The sequence below is a fragment of the Ips typographus genome, linkage group LG5, assembly GCF_016097725.1.
Source record: "Ips typographus isolate SLU linkage group LG5, UJ_Ityp_2.0, whole genome shotgun sequence".
In the NCBI taxonomy this organism is placed as follows: Eukaryota; Metazoa; Arthropoda; class Insecta; order Coleoptera; family Curculionidae; genus Ips; species Ips typographus.
This window is the reverse complement of record NC_138426.1, coordinates 2,849,410-2,862,328: the sequence shown is the minus strand read 5'-3', so window position 1 is coordinate 2,862,328 and position 12,919 is coordinate 2,849,410. Positions and strand designations below refer to the sequence as shown.

The window sequence follows — 12,919 nt, the reverse complement described above, 5'->3', positions numbered from 1 at the left end:
TAAATCACAGGCCAATGGAACCAACATAGCTGGTTTGGTAACGATGACTCATTTAAGTATTTTTTTTTAATTACCAGACGTAATTTAATATAATGCACGATATCCTGTGGTGCGATATATCAGCGAACGCTAAGACAGAGGAAACTATGGACGACAATTACCGGAGTAATTTTAATAATATTTCTTCCGCGTTTAATGGAAGGTTTTCAGATTACATTGATAAATAGAGTGTGGTCTATTACGGGGAATTCACAATAGTTTATTAGTTATCCGCGATACGTTTTCATTTGATCTCAAATCGAGATAGAACTGGCGCAATCACGATCTAAATGATACCGATTTGTTTACGGAACAACAATAGAGATTATGTCCTAATCGGTTAAATCTTTATCTGATCAATGACTCGTCGGGTTTTTGGTTCTTTTCACTAATTAGTAATGTAAATGATAATGCCTCAACAAATTAATCCATTGAATTTTGAATTACCACTACTTTTTGCATTCTATGCAGCTTATTGAATCAGGTCAAGTTCCACAGGAAAAATTAGTGTTACATCTTTCTACACATTTTTTTTTAAACCCAATAGTAACTGATCTTAACAGGATGTTAAAAGGTTGAAAATAACTTTTTTGTTGGTTATTTGATTATTTTAAAATTTGGTTCACCAGAGGAAACATAGTAAGTAACTAAGATCCAGAAGAAAAATGTAACAAAGTTTAAAAAAGTGCATGCAGAACACTTTCAGCAGACTGAAAACTTTCAAATTGAGACAAAAAGTATTGGATCACTCAAAAAATAACTGAAAATGAAAGGTAATAACATGAAAGAAAATAAGCAAAAAAATACACATACAATAGACTCAACTCCGCAGATGTCTAAGCCCAGGCCTACGCGGACGATGTGGCCATTCTTTCGAGTGGTCGCGCCGTCGGGAGCCTGGCGAGGAATATCCAGGCTGCCCTTCGATCCACCCAGGTTTGGTGTGAGGAGGAGGGTCTCTCTGTGAACCCGGCCAAAGTGGAAGCCATCATCTTTACGAGGCGACAAAAACTCGGGCCGTTACCGGACTTAAATCTGTTCGGCCACATTCTAGGGTTCAAATCCCAGGTCAAATACCTAGGGGTTATTCTAGATTCCAGGCTGATTTGGAACGAGCACCTTGAAGTCAAAACCGGGAAGGCCCGCAATGCTCTCTGGGCGTGCAAGAGGGCCTTTGATGCAACATGGGGACTCCAGCCGAGAATCTTTCGATGGATGTACTGCGCTGTTGTTTGCCCGATGATAACATACGGAGCGATTGTTTGGTCCAGAGCTATCGATACGGCCAAGTCACGCGCCTTGTTGGACATGGTTCAAAAACTTGTCTGCGTCTGTATTACAGGTGTACTAAAAACTACCCCAACAAGGGCACTGGAGCGGCAATGTGGGCTCGAGCCGCTGCACCTGTTTAGACAAAAAGAATCCGCCAGGGCAGCCCACAGACTGGCAGGTCTCAATATGCTGATTACAGACTACAGACTCAGCTGAATCGTGGGGTCTTCTGGGGGGAGGCGTTGAGGGAGTGCCCGGAACTGATGAAGCAGGATCGGGTGCCTCCGACGCTTCTGTCAAGCGGACCTCTAAAGTTTGTAGTACCCAGGAGGGAGGACTGGGAATTCTCTCAAAACTCTATCCTCCCTTCCCATGGAGACGTCTGGTTTACAGATGGATCCAAAACCGTGACGGGGGCAGGGGCAGGTGTGTAAGGTGCGACTTCGATGACGAGGCTTAGCTTTCCTCTAGGCTGCCACTGTACCATCTTCCAAGCCGAGATCTTTGCGATCATCCAATGCGAGGAGTTCATTTCGAATGCTTCCAGTTGGCTCATCGTCCTGACCTTCAGAGTCCACCACGCTACTCCGTACAGCAATACCGACCATACATAGCATTCAACCATGCGTTGTCTTAAATTCAGATTCAGGTTGTCGGGCAAAGAAAGGATCTCATATTATTAAAAGTTGCTTGAGCAAGCCCGGGTTTAGATCCTCTGTAATAACACTACCAAGGTATTTGAACTTAGAGACGCTTTCAGATTGTCTTCCATTAAGTTCTAGAGTGGTGCCATTATAGAGAGAGATAGAGTGGTGCCTGCTGAATATCATAAATTTGGTCTTTCCCATATTGATTTTCAGACCTTGTGTCTCTCCCACGTCACCGATTTGGTTTATTAGCAACTCTAGTCCCTTGTGTTTGGTCAAATCACTGTATCATCAGTATATCTGATCGTTGTTATTGGCTGTCCATTTATTTTGATGCAGAGGTGTAATATCCCTTCCAACCCTTCCTTAAATATTCGATCAGAGGTTGAAGAGTAAGAGTAATAGTATGCAACCCTGTCTTATTCCACGCTGCACTCTAATATGGTCTGGTTTAACATTGCCTATTTTTATCTGTGCCGTTTGGTTCCAGTATAGATTTTTAATTATGCGGATATCTCTATCATCTATTCCAACCTCCTGTCAATAAGTTTATCATGCTGTATTCGGTCAAAGGCTTTTTCGTAATCGATAAAGCATGCAAAAACATTTCATTTCTTTCCGCTGATTACTGCATTTTTGGAGTAGAAGGTTTATACCGAAAAGTGCTTCACGCGGTTCGAAAGCCTTTCTGAAGCCGAATTGCGAATCATCAAGATCTTCCTCACATCTACGGCTGATGCGAAATATTTTCTTCTGTAATGAGCTTCAGAGTCGCGGTAGAAATCTTGTCAGGGCCACATGCTTTCCTATTTTTTGCTATATAGAATGCATGTATCACCTCGGATTTAAGAATAGTTGGTTCTATGCCCTCATGCACGTATACCGCATCAGCTCCATGATCCCCAAAGTTGGCCTCTATATAACTGGTCCATGTGTTTTTTAATTCTTGTTCTTCCAAAATTAGTTGGTCACGATCATTTGTAAGGGTCATAGTCGTTCTTTTCCTGTGGACTCCAGCTACTTCCTTTACTTTTTTGTACATATTAATAGTATCATGTTTGGAGCAGAGGTCTTCTATTTCTGCACATTCTCTTTCCATCCATCTGTGCTTGGCTTCTTTGATCTACCTTTCTATGATTCTCTCTTCCTTCTTCTTTTGTATTTTTTATGTTTGTCAGGTTTGATGTGATCTGTCATCCACTTGTTTTTGGGTGTAAAGGTCTCGCGGAGATGTAATTTACACGTGTCCACAATGATGTTCTTGATATTCTTTCCAAAGAGTCTCTTTATCTTGGAGCTGACTCTCATGCAGACTTATCAATCTGTTATTTATTTCTTCGGCATCAATATGTCTTACTTCAGGGTTATTCAGTCTCATTGCATCAACTGCTCTAGCTGGGTGTGTTTGCTTTTTAGCTTTTAAGTTTAACAAGAGTTCAACAAGGGGATTATAGTCCGAGCCAATGTCAACCCCAGGGTAAGTTAAGTTATTTACATCCAGCCAAGTATAAAGTCTTCATTTGGGTAGATCAAAAAAGGTTTTAGCAATTATCATCCCTGAGTCCTGACAAAACTCGTAGAGTCTAACACCTCTCTCGTTGGAGCCACCAAGTTCAAAACTACCAACTTTAAAGTCTCCCAATATAATATTAACATATCGCTCTTTAACGTCTTCATTGTGGAATCAATGTGCTCATATAAGTTTTCCACTTCCATATCATCCTCTTCTCAGCAGTTGGGGCATAAACCTGAATAAGATTGACATTGAATGATTTGCAGGCCATTTTTAGTAAACCTATTGGTACAAAATTCATGACATATTTTGTGTATTCTGATGAAACGAAGATGCCAACGCCGCCTCTATGATTTTGGTCGTTGTCATCCACACCTGAGTAATATAGTGTGCCGTACTCATGTTGACATGATTTGCAGCCTGGCCAACGATGTTTACTTATGCTCATTATGTTTATGTTCATTCTCTTCATTTCCTGAACCAAATTATCGAATTTCCTAGCTTGAAACAGGGTTCTCACGTTCCATGTACCGATGCGCAATCTTCATTTCACTATTTTGAGCTAATTTCACTATGATTTAAGGGCTGCCCGGGACTAGGGGCCGTCTTGCGTAACTAGCCAAACGCTACACCCATGCTCAATTCCTAAAGTGATGGGATGGAATCAAAAGATGCAGTCTTGCCAGGATCACTCTGGGGCACCCTGGGAAGTTGGCGCCGAAGAAATATTTGGCGATGACCAGGAAAAACCTCCATTTAACAGTAGTATTTCTGACTGGCCACTGTCAACTAAGGAAACACTTCCATACTATGTGACCTTCCTGGGAAAGGCAGGATGGACGGTGAGCTAGGAGGACAACTCGGGAAGATGTACAATGGGTCACATGTGGCATAAGTGCTGTGGGTTTACACTCAACCTCCCCACTCTACAGATACAGATACCTCTAAACCACCAATCTACAACCCGAAATTACTACTACACCCGGAAAATTCCCTATAGCAAGATAAAAGAGGACCATGGAAACTTCAAGTTAGGGATACATGGAAATTCTGAATATATTGTCTGTCTATTTGCCAATATAACCAAATTTATTTAAAAAACACTAACTAATTATTAATAATAACAAGATTAAATCCAAATCACACGCAACAATATTTTGATTTTAACTAACGATATCTTCTTTGATGATATTGGAAAAACACTATTTATTGTGTATTGTACTCTAAAAACATTGATTTCCTTTCAACAATTTCTTACAGAAACGGACGTATAAAACAGGTTTTTTTCTACTGTACAGTGTTCTATCAATAAATAACCTACAATTTGCTGTTTTTTTTTGTAAAAAAGTTAATAGTTATCATCGACGGACATAAAAAGAAGTAGCGCGGTCTTTACGAGGACAAGTAAATTGTCCAAGCAGATGGATGTTAATTATTATTCTTATGTAGGAGTGTGGACGTAACGCTACATTACACACTTTTCTTAAAGTGGAAACTTGATATTCAAACCAAATTATCTTACACTTCTTGTACATTATTAATTTTTTACATCTTGCAATTACTTAACACTTAGTTCGTTCAAAATGAACGATTATTTAATACCACATGAATGGCCCACCATAGTGATCTTCCTGGTAATAATACATCTACTGGCACCATACATCATAGCAAAACACTGACATAGACAGTCGGTTCTTAATCGGTTTTTGCGTTATCCGTTATATATGATTGATCTCGCACCAGAACACATAATATAGACAAGTGGGCATAAATAAACAGCAGCTATTGAACTGTTTAGTTACTGTTACTGTTAGGTTGTTCAGTTTTATGTTACACTTTGACGTTCTTGTTTAACATTCTGGGATGTAATTTAGTTTGTAAGGCTTACATATGAAAAGTTATCGGCGTTTTAATGTGCTTTAATCGGAACATAAAAAAAAATTAGTAAGTAGATTTAGTGGATTATTAGAAGCAGAATTATCCACTTCAAAAATGCAAGGAAATTGTTAATAAGCACTAACAGTTTTGAGTTGTTAAAGTTGATAAAATAGTTATTTTTGTACCAAGGGCGTAAAACGCAACTTTTACAAAGTGGTTTATTTTCAACCAGGATGTAATGACGTTATTTCTTATGTGTAACCCAGGTGGAAAGATAAAAATTACCTGCTTTTACTTTCCACCCGGGTATATTTTACAATATTTCAACTGAATGATTTATTAAAAGTTCGATGAGATTTTGATAAATGGTTGAAAATAAAATAGTATACAAACCACGGTAGAAAGTTTAATTTCTGTCTCGAGATAAAGTTCAACTACCTAATCTCTCGACAGAAATCAAACACTTTCCACCTGAGTATGTAATATACTATTACGCTAGAGGTGCAAACAACATTTTTTTGTACGACGGGAATAATTAAATAATTATATTTTTAACTTTTAAGGTGTAAGTACCACTTTAGTCATCCCGTATGTTGATTTTATTTTACGGGGTTTCGCTGAAAAAAACATAAAAACTCGGCTGAACGTTTTTTTTTTATTTGGGTGTAATGTACACTTTTACGCCCGGAAGTACAAAAATATCATTTTGAGCTTCGTCCCTATTAAAATGACTTTTAAACATTTCAGTGCTATAAGTTAGAATACTTCCTAAAAATCTAGACTGTTTTTAGTGCTTTAAAACTATTTTCGGTCTGACAAAATTTTTTTGACTTAAAAGGCCTGAAAGCCAGTTTGTATACTGTCCATAATCTTGAAAATGTCATTTCAAGCTTCTTCATTATTAAATTGACTTCTATACTTAACAAAAAATTGGAGCAACGACTTTAAGACTATTTATAATAGTAAAAGTCAAATTTCAGACTTTTCAGTAATAAAAGTAAAAGGTTTTGTCACTAATTGCTATATGCTAATATTAGTCTTAAAAATTAATTTTTAGAAATAAATTAGTCCGAAAATTTAATTTGCACTAATTGAACTCAAGACTTGTTTCAGTCCAGAAAATTGAATTGTACACTAATTAATAAGTCCTGAAAATAGACATTTGGACTCGCTTTAGTCTTAGTAATGTCATTTCTAGCCTTAAAAGTAAACTTTTCTATTTTTAGAGCTTTAAAACTGCTTTCAGCTTGGAAAATCCAGTTTTAAGACTATATTCACCAAGTTTTTGTCATACCAGACTTAAAAAACAATGTTTACATATATAGGCTTTAAAATATCATTTCAAACTTTGTCTTGCTTTGTCACTTCAGTGTTAAAAATTCGAACATTTCTTTAAAATCTAGATTGCTTTTAGTGCTTCAGCTTGAAAAATTGAGTTTTAGTGCTCCTCAGGATCTTCACAAAGTTTTTGACTTATCAGGCCTACTGTCCGTAGTCTTGAAATGTCATCTCTTCAAGTCAAGCTTCTTCAAGAAATTCTGGCTGTTTTTAATGCTTCAAGACTGAAAAATCGAGTTTGAAACTATTTATAATAGTAAAAATTAAATTTCCGACTCCTCAGTGATGATCTTCGGTCTCATATAACAACTTTCACTTGCGTGCAAAAAGATGTACTTTTTGCACTTGTTGCATAAATAACTATTTTCTGAGACTGTCTGAGTGGATTACTGGATAACCGCCGCCATTTTGGTACTATTCAATTAAAATTTATGTACGATACATTTTGACCTTGGGATTGTGCTGCCAAAATGACAAAACAAAAATATCAATATTTGTAATATCAAAATTTCAAATACAACTACCCAAAATAAAAAAAAAATAAAAAATAATTTCAGTCACTAGCCTTTTGGAAGTAAACTTCGCCATTTCGAAACGAATCAACAGATTTTAATGCGGTTTGGATGGTCATTGGGCTAGGTTTATTGGCTTTTACTGATGTAAAAAACTTTTGCTTTATAGCACTCTAATTGTCTTATACAGGGTGTGAAAGAAGTGCGTGCAAAAAAGTGAAATTTTCAAGTTGTCCCCAATTGACCAATAATTTGTTTTGATTTTGTTTTAATATAAGGACATGTAATTTAGATTTGTATCTCGGGACGTTTTTGCGCGTTTCCCAGTTAAAGTCCCATGTCTAAGGAAATATTGATTTATCCGAAAAAGACGACATTAAGACCATACTAGGCTAGGGACAATCAAAGTGGGACAAATACGTGTGCAAAAAAGAAAAGTTGTTAAGGTTGCTAACGTGTAATGGCATAGCAAATATATTTGCTCTAAACAAAAATTTGCGGAAATAAACTCCGTAGCAAATGTAGCAAATATTTGCTTCGTGTAACGCCTGCTTTAGTCTAATATTTGAGGCCAACCTATCACAGAAAGAGGATCTTATAATTTGTTCGACTTTAGAGGCTGCAAATAGACTGGACACGGTCAATTCATTGATAGTACCAATAAAAGCTCTTACTAGTCGGATATTAGACAGAAGACCACAAAAATAATTTTGAATGGCAGAAAAAGTGCAAATATTAAATACGTGTCTAATTTGGAGAAGAAAGACTCTGAGCTAGTCAGTGTTTCATACGGAAGATAAAGAAGAAAAGACTGAGTTTTGGCTTTAGCACCACTGGAGAAAGAGAAAAAGCTATAAATATATGATGGCCATCTAAAACAAAAGAACAACACTATGAATCAGAACAGTGACAATTTATTAATGTTGTTAATTAATTAACCTCAGGTTTCTATTTAATCTAACCAGCAGCCTAATATTGAAATTTATTACCCACTTTAAATAAATAATCGACCTCTAAATTAGCTATAACACTAATTAGAATATTCAAAATCCCATTAAGTAACTGGTATAACTAACACACACTCGAGTATTTCAGTGTAATCAATCTTTACTCATTCATTAGCACCTAATTAACAGCCCAATTTGCTTAATATTTTCTCAGTTAAATATGAATAATTTTTGATGTAAAAAAAAACCACACATTGACATTATGACAAAAAAAATAATTAGTTGATTTGATAAAACTCAAAGAAGAAAATGCATAAAGTTTCCAATGTCTCATTTACCTGTTTTTTCAATTTAACTGTATTAATTCGGTTTCATGAGTAATGAGTCATTACTCACGCGTTCAATTGTGACACCATGCAAAACAATTAGCGGATGATGACAACTGTCGCATTGACAGCTATTTTAATTTGTGTTTTGATGTGTTAAATATAAAAAAAAATTTCCGCCGACAATTCCACTCATGTACAAAAAATGCCATATATACGTCATCAAAACACGGTTTGCTATCGGCTAATAAGGAAGGAAGAGAGTTTGCTAGCGGATAAAAAAATCGGATAAATTTTGCTGTTGATTTCATCGTTTCCACGGATTTTCACTACACTTCTATTGTTGCAATGTCTCACCTTGAGGTTTTTGCTGGCACTGTCAATTTTGATGTTTGTTCGTATTGTTTTGGTTATGGCTCGCTTCGGCTAGAGTTCTACTGTAGAAAATCAAAAGAACCAGAAAAATGTATTTCTGCCAGTACAAGACAGTAGCAGTCTTATTATATTATTGATTATATTCATGGAATTGTCTTATCAAATACCATTCGAGCTCAGATTTTTAACAGGATAATTTTTCCGCTTGTCTTCTCATACTTTCTTTATGGTACAAAACTCGACCTGTTTGGCAAAATCACTCGAGCTGCGCTCTCGTGATTTAGTTACAACAAGTCTCGTGCTGTTACACCAAAAAGAAAGTGTTCTAAGACAAGCACAAAAATTATCCGGCTAAATCTGAGCTCTTGTGGTATTGCCCCCGACTATACTAGTCGAAGTGAAGTAAGTGAAGTAAGTGTTTTTCTATGACTGTTTAATAATTTGCTTATTACTCACTAGTCTTGAAAAGATAATATCTCGCATTACCTACCGGTAATAGTTATGAGTCATTACTCACTGATTTAGTACTCCCGCAGACACCACCAATATAATACAGCAAACATCAAAATAAAATGGAATGACGTAATAGTTAATTGAAACATAAATGTTTTGAATATTAGTGTTATACGCAAAGTTTGAATTTCCTTTCTATTATATTATTACGTCATATTTTGACAGATGACATTTGGCTGTCAGTTAGAGCTTTGTTTTTTGTTCTGTCCTGAACCTGGAAACAAATTCGATCCCATTGAGGTACAAAACAACGAAACATACTTGAAATGTAACAAAATCAGTTCCACTTTGGTTGAATACATTTTCTACCTTTATCAGTTTATTTTTGGCATTTACAACATTTGGTTGTCTGTTTCTGACTTAATTTTAGTATTTTTTTTAAATATGACAACCGTCCAAATGCTCTCCATAAAGCTGTCAAACCACAATACACTCTTAAAATGCAGAAAAATCAGTATAAACAGAACCAAAGATAATTTAGAGTTTTATGAGTGGAATTTTGACAGTTATGACATTTGGTCGTCACTTAGTTCTGTCCTAAACCTGGAAACTGTCAAATTCGATCCCATGGAGGTACAAAACAACGGTAAATACTCTATCAAAATCAGTATGACTCAATTTACTTTACTGATTTTTGCTATACCTGTCAAATTGTCCGGTACCAAACACGTGAACACGTGACGGCGCTGTGTGTTTTTTCTTTCGTTTTGAATTCTTAACACAGTCGTAGAAAAAGTATAGTATTACTCACTCTATGATAATGAAACTTCAACTTTGTGATGAACACGTTGAATAATATGTCCTACAAGAATGTCCCAAAGAAGTTACCAAACAAGTACGTCAATTTTTTATGGATTGTAGAAGATAAAACAGTGATAAAAATATGTTTTTAAGTCTATGAGAGAATGCAAAAATGTTTTTTTAAGTCTGCTATGTCAAAAACTTGGTAAAGATTGTCTTAAAACTCGATTTTCCAAGCTGAAAGCAGTTTTAAAGCCCTAAAAATAGTACAGAGTTATAAGAAAATGAAAAGCAAAGTAAAAAAACTTGAAAAGTTAGTGTTCAAGTATATTTTCATGAATCTAATGTCAATATTTTGTATTTAAGACTATTTTCAAGACTAAAATATTGAAATGTGTTTTCAAATTATTAAAACTTACTTCAAATGCAAATTTTAAGCTTCTGATTCTTCTACTGAAAGTCATTTTTTGGTGTTCAAGTAAATTTTCAATACTAACGTTTTTCAACTTATCTGAAAACTATTGACGACTGACTACAAAGACAGTTTTTAAGCCTCTCAAGTCAATTTTCGCAGTTTTCAAGTCAATTTTTAAGACTAAAGTCTTTCAATTTGTCTGAAAACTATGAAAACTGGTTACAAAGTCAATTTTCATCGTTTCAAAGTAAATTTACTGGTTTCTAAGTCAATTTTTAAAACTATTTGTCTGGAAACTATGAAAACTGGCTACAAAGACATTTTTTGATCTTCATAAGTCAATTTTCACTGTTTTCAAGACAATTTTTAAGTGTCTTTTAACCTAATAACTGAATTATCTCGTAAACGAAGTTTCAAATCAGAATTTTATAAGAGATACTTATTTTTTAAAAATAAACAAGAAAATTAAAAGAAACTGTAATTTTTAACATTTACCTCTATTACCTATTCTCAAATAAAAAATAAACTACTGAAATACATAAACAACTTAAATGTTAAAATAACATCTTACATCAGTTTGTATTAATTTCATAACGTTTCTTATAAATTATAATGGTGAAGATAACCTAGAAATTACTAATTACTTTCGTGATCATCTTCATCGACACAAATATCATCCGGATTCTTATCAGTCATTCTTATCCTCCTGCAAATTTAAAACTTTCGTTGGTTTCTACTACTAATTAATAAACAGTAGCTTTGTCATTAGTCAGTCTATTTCGCTTTTTGTTGTGAATATTTCCGAAGGCAGAAAATGACCTTTTGGTGGCAAATGTTGTAGCGCCAATATTCTTTGGCAGGGAATGCGGCCTCAGATAGATGGATCAAGCAAGATTACTGCTTATTACCCTCCCATCGCTGTAGACCAAAAGGATAGGTCTGGAAGAGGAAATTGCTATAAGTCCAGGAATTTTCCCTTTTGGGACGTTCCCAGAGTTGCATCGGCGTCCTCTGTCCTGGGAGAAGGATGCCCCCGCTGACGGAGGGGCTCTTTTTGTCCTCCATTTCTTCTTTCTTCGTCAGCTTGTCCATCTCTGGTGATCCTGGCAAACTATAGGATGTCAAAACAGCCGGCTTTCGTCCGTCTATTTTTACATCCTAAAGTTTTTGGGGAGTTAGGGTCTGGTGAGTGGGGGATGGTTTTCCACCTTTTGCGTAGGCAAAGCGGGGGAAAGTGCCAGGAGTGCAGTTAAAGCCCAGTTAGCACCGGGATAACTGCGGAAAGGTTCTACCCATATTTTGGGAATCAAATTCTCGCCACCCGGGGGGAAGGTCTGGGGGGAATTGTGGTCTTCTTCTTTGCTGGTTGGTCCTGAATTGTCGTCTATCTGAAACAGAAAGAAAAACTTATTACTAATTTCCCGTTATCCAATAACTGGTATCGGAAACGTTTGTGGGGTGCTTCTAGCTCCTGGTCGTAGTTTACTGCTTCTCGCAGTAACTGATTTTCGCTCCTTTCCGCCTTTTGGAATATCTTCACTGCGCTCTGCTTGATCCTTTCCGTTGCTGTGGTGAACTTCAAATCTCGCTCGATGTCCACGTTTCTGACGTACCATGCGCAAATTTTTCCTCAGCTTGGAGTTTCTTCAGGTGCGTTTTTGCCACGTACCCCCACGCGGTCGAGACGTAGATCAGGTGCGGTTGAAGAACCAGCTTCGATGTCCTGCTTGTCATGGGGTACAGTTTTGCTCTGGTCACTCTGGCTTTCTGTCTGGCGTATTCTATGTGGCTTCCCCACGTTAGTTTCTTGTCCACCATGTCTTTTAACCTGGCGTTGCCTTCTATCCTCATCTTTGGTCTTCTTTTGAAGACTATCGCCTGCGTTTTTCCGCATTTTGGTCCTGCTGCCGCTCCTGCTCCGGGCCATGATCGCAGGGTCATCCGCGTAAAGTGCTAAGCTGGTTCGCTGAGTTCTAGGCGGATCTAAATGTTGTAGCCGGACAGTCTAATATTTCTGTAGCTATTATGCTTAAAAACGTGGTCGTACACAGCGACTTCCACCAAATGACAGGACTTAAATGACCGGAAACGCATTAATCAAAAAATCTTTGGAGAAAAGGAAGCACCGAATCGAAGCGGTAATAAATGGTTACAAAAATTGTAAATTACCGGTAAAATACGGTAATCAATTTGGTAAATTACGGCATAATTTACGACTAACATAACTGAATCCTAATAACGGTTGCTTAATCTAGCGAGTTTTTGTTCTAATCAGTATCTCTCCAAATGTTGTCGTTTTTTCACTGTTTGGAAGGCTGTAGCAGGTGAACGGTTGTGTATACTGAAAACTACAATGTCGATATCTCAAAAACGACAATATTTAGAGAAAAACTGATGAGAGCA

At 36.5% G+C, this 12,919-nt stretch overlaps 1 protein-coding gene across 2 annotated transcripts in view; it reads left to right on the top strand.

Moving 5' to 3' along the window:
• Positions 1-12,919, top strand: part of Sb (serine proteinase stubble) — an 88,967-nt gene that overhangs the window by 27,393 nt on the left and 48,655 nt on the right. The window lies entirely within an intron of this gene.